Here is a 4,945-nt window from a genome sequence, read left to right as displayed (position 1 = left end):
ATTGTAATAGGAATAACAATAAAATACTTATGAAACAAATATTTTAAATGGATTACAATTTTTCGTCTCTTGCTATTTTGTTTTCTTCCATTTTAGACTATTTTACAATTTTTTACAATGACAGGAAATGTAATTTTTTATGAAAATTAAAAATTTTTAACGAAGAATCTCAGAAATTTAATCGTGAATGTTGAAAATTTCTTAACAATAAAATTTTCTTAACTTTCGTGTAAGGTTTGGTTTTTAGGTGTTTTATACTTTTTCACAACGTTTAAGATTGATATAAAATGTAAATTTCTTCTGAACTTGTGCAATTTTTCATAGATATGGAACTTAGAATTTTTTCTTAAAAAAAAAAAAATTCTAATTTCAAAAAAGTGTCATCGAATTCTTGTCACAAAATTCATTGTTTGTAAGTCTGAACTCATGAAACCTTAAAATTTGTGGTGTCAAAAAAATATTCACCAAATATATTTTCACGCGTGGAACATCCATGCGGGTATACGCATCCATTTTTTAATGAAATCAGTCATAGTAATTAAGTTATAAACAAAGTTCAACAATTTTATTATTGCCAATCAGCTCCCGGCCAGCTACCGTCTGAGCATTCGATCATTAATTAATTTTGCCTAGCGAGTATGCGCCCAGCGCACGGCTAGGCTATTAAAAAACAAACATAGCCCGGTCAGTGACCGACCAGAAACCTTGTTGTACCATGGCTAACTAAAATATATGAATCTTTACCAATTTTTTCGCTGTTTTATAGCATCGTAAAGTATGTAATAATGATATGTACAAATGTCTAACTTCATTTTTAACAACCAAAACAAAAATTTTTTCACCACTAATTTTAAGGCAAAAAACAACGTTTATTCGTTTATTTTTCAATGAAAATGAGAAATTTTTTAGTCCGACACACATGAATGTTGTTCATTTTTTTGTTCTGAACAAATTTGATATTTTTATTTTACAGCACACCCCTATTAATTTTCCGTCACTTTGAAACTGGTGCAAACGCAGAATATGCTCTACACACCTGCCCAAACACTTTCCAACAGCTCAGGCTCTTTGGAAATGGCATTAGGTTTTACTTGTTCCAAATAAACTTCGGCGCATTTTTATAACCCCAACTCCGTTTCAGTCACCTCGTCGACTCTTAGAGCTAGGTGTATTTGCTTTATATTTTAAACATAGATCTTAAAAAAAGGTAAAATACATGTGTGATTTCCAGGCTTAACGCAGAAGTACGCTTCAGAATGCGCAGTGCGGGCGATAGTAACAATATTGTGAGATAAAATAGGAGTGGGCTCATAGTATAGTTCTAAAATACACCTTTCTGGAAGGTTACGCTGTTAGCTGTCACACGATGTTTTCCAATGAGATAGTAAATCTGATTTTGCAAAGCGTCATCAATATCTCCATGCAGGTCCGATTGCTCAAACAATCCTAACATTTAGGATATCTGTGAAGATCTTTTAGGTAACTTAAAACAAGTGACTTGCCTGTAATTCTTAGGGTCAGCTAAGAAGCACATCCTTGGAAAGTGCACTGTGCGTCCTTCCACTAACCACTCCAAAACAAGCTCTTTCGAATTCAGATGAAGGTGAAAATGCATGCCAGATTCTGGTGCGGGAAAGGAAACTTTTTCCCCTCGTAGGTCCTGATATCATCTACTCCATGAGCGGAATATTTTGCATGCCTCTTAATACTTTTCTCCCCTCCTTAGTAATGATGGGTGGGCATTTCTCCTCAGGTGCTATGAAATTCTTTGATTTTTTTTCAATAAGAGCTTATTATATGCACTATAGAATACTAAATGCAACAGTGTGTCTTAATTTTATGCGTACATTAAAGCATAGATCTTGCATAATTGCATGTTCTCATGAGATGCAAGTGACTCGTTATTGTAAAACACATATTTCGAAAAAAAATTATATAATAAAATATGTGATTCGAGCTTATAACAAACAACAGATTAATATTTTATATTGATCAGTTACAAATTTTTGCGTGTTCTGAAACAACCATATGAAATTGAAAGCAAAAATTACAAGACAAAAATGAGCAATTTCGTAAAACTTATGGTCATGATGACGACTTTAGGATATCATAAATAAAATACCTCGAGCTATTTTTGGCTTATTTGAGTGCTTCTTATTTACATAGAAGTGAATTTTTTTTAATTATATTGAATATCCAAGCTGAAAAACACCGATGTTCAATACCACTTTCTGTAAAAAAAAGGAAAGCCTTCCAACTAAGAATGATTGAAATAAAAATATTAGATACAAATTCTATAATGAAGATACTGCCAGATTTGAAATCAATTTCATTGGAGAAATGAATGCCTTGAATTTTGTCTAATAATTTAGAAGATAATATATGCAAAAAAGAAAACAATGATTTCTGCATTTTTTCAATGACTCAAATGAGAAAGCATTTGTTAATTTATTTTAGTTTCTTAACTTTCATAAAAATACAACTGTATTAATCTGTTATCTAGTATTTAGATTTTTTCAGCCCAATTTACAATGGTTTGTGATAGTGTCTAAATATTAAGCCTAGTCTTCCTAGAATCTATTTACAATTTTTTCAAGCAGAGGATAAAGCTAATTTATCCATTTTATAAAGAATTTCTAGATTTCTTTAGAAACAAAAAAATATCATATTGTCAATTGTAATGCCTTACATTTTTCTCTAAAACGCTAAAATTAAGTAACTATTATAACATATGTTTATCAGTTACAGATTGTATTAATTAATATACAGTTTCTAGCTAAAATGCATATATAGAGGAGAGTACCCAATTGTCAGAATTCTATGTACTGAATTTGAAAGTAATATAGGTCATTTTAAAGGAAATTTAGTTTGTCATAAGAAGCTCAAATAAAAAATTTTATTAAAAATTTTTTTTATGCTGAAAATACAAAAAATGTAAAAAAGTGCTTTTTCCAAACTCGTCAAACTATTCTCGTAATATGAGATACCCCAGGAAATAGCTAACAAAATGCAAAATAAAGTATTATTTTTAATAAAAAACTTCATTCTATGTTTCCGAAGTATAAATTTACTTCTATTTAGATATATTTAGTTTTTGCAGTAGTCACAAAGATTTTTATAACCAATTTCCCCCACGTAGCCACAGTGTTATAAAAACCACAGGTATCTCATATTATGAGAACAACACCGTGCAACTATGCACTTACTATGCCTGACCTGTACAATGAAACACTTCAACACTATCGATATTTTCCTACTTAGTTATTCAATCCCCATCACTTCAGACAAACTTTACTGCTAAATACATATTTAATGAATTATAGATAGAGTTTAAAGAATTAACTTCGAAGAACTCGACCACCATCGATTTCGCAAAAAGTTCGCCTATAATCTTTAGAAGCCCAATGAAAAATGCACTATACCACAAAATTACTCTTTCTTTAAGGGCTACAAGTTAGTGGTAGAACCAACAGAGTGGGTCTCTTAGTTTAGCTGATACCCCGTTTTCTCATATTACGAGAATATCTCATATTCGAGTACTCTCCTCTACTCTTACAGGTTTATAGTGTTTTAAAATGAAGTTTAAGGTATGATATATATATATTTGAAAAAACAAAACTTTCAAGAACTTCATTGTTTATTATCAGTGACGTTGTTTGTCAGGCAAAAGATTTATTTGATAAAAATGCTTGATCATTTCAAAATGTTACAAACTTTTTATTCGGAGCTTTTTACAACATTATTTTTAATTGTATAATTTAAATGATTGATGGCTCTTTTGCCTTGAAATTAGAATCACATATTTTAGAAAATATAACTAATATATACACACAAAATACTACCTTAAAGTGTACAGATTTCAAATAAAATAGAAGAAAACAGTAATATAAGTACTAAATATTTTAATGTGACATACACGATTACAAATTCCTAAATATTAAACTGCAATCGGTTGTACAACATAGTCTTAAGGTTGAGAGATATATGACCCATATTTATGCAAGGCCTTTTAAGTTTAAACCCCTCATTTACTTGGGGGGGGGGGGGGGCCTAGAAAGCATTCTTCTGGAATTAAGTAAGAACCGTATATATCTTTGCCTATAGTCCGTATACCTGGTTGAACCTAATAAATTTTGGAAATTTTCCTCCTTTTATGGTCTACTTCTGTTTCAAGACTACTCGGTATGAATGGCTGCGTAGTTGTGAGCCCAAAATTACGGAAATAGAATTAGCACCTTATTACGGTTAAAACACTGTTTAAAAAAAAGTAATTGTTTAAGTTTTGTAATTTTACATAAAAAAATTCATTTTCTTTAAGAAAAGGCGAATTTTAAACGACAAATAGTTCAATTGACAAACAATCAAGAATGGAATAGTTGAATTGCCAGTTTAAAAACATTAATATTTTCAACAACAAAAATGAATTTGCAACAGAATGCATGAATTTTTACCGTATATTTTATTATTATTATTATTACATTATTAAGCCATTTCCCTTTCGGGGTCGGCGTGACTCACTCAGTAGGGGAAAGGAGTAGTGTGTGGAAGGGATAGAGATTTTTCAGATTGATCCAAAATTCTCGTGCTATTTAAGTAAATAACACGTTCGTTCTGCAACACTGCTCCGATCCATGTTGCTGATCAATCTCTCTAGCAATCACCCCAAGCGAAGAACCTCACTAAGTCGTTATGTAAGGTTCCTCACTTGGGTCCATTAGTAGCCAAGGTCTTTGTTTCAGGCGTCATTCACTCTACTGACACTCTTTTTATTAACTATTTGCCGCCATTCTTTCCGCGGTCTACCTCTGGGCACGCTGTCATTTACTTTAACTTGATACACTTATTTCGTTAGTCGTTCATTTGGCATTCTCTCAACATGTCCGAACCACCTTAACCGATTTCTTTCCCATGTGTCTACTAGCGTCTCTTCTGCACCACATTCTTT

General features: G+C 31.5%; 2 protein-coding genes across 3 annotated transcripts in view; both read left to right on the top strand.

Moving 5' to 3' along the window:
• LOC117181634 (leucine-rich repeat-containing protein 15-like) overlaps positions 1-4,945 on the top strand; it is a 431,057-nt gene that overhangs the window by 120,991 nt on the left and 305,121 nt on the right. The gene's annotated exons all lie outside the window — the stretch shown is intronic.
• The window catches only part of LOC117181635, a 413,839-nt gene that overhangs the window by 407,872 nt on the left and 1,022 nt on the right, over positions 1-4,945 (top strand). The gene's annotated exons all lie outside the window — the stretch shown is intronic.

The sequence above is a fragment of the Belonocnema kinseyi genome, chromosome 10, assembly GCF_010883055.1.
Source record: "Belonocnema kinseyi isolate 2016_QV_RU_SX_M_011 chromosome 10, B_treatae_v1, whole genome shotgun sequence".
Taxonomy (NCBI): Eukaryota; Metazoa; Arthropoda; class Insecta; order Hymenoptera; family Cynipidae; genus Belonocnema; species Belonocnema kinseyi.
This window is presented reverse-complemented; position numbering and strand designations above follow the sequence as displayed.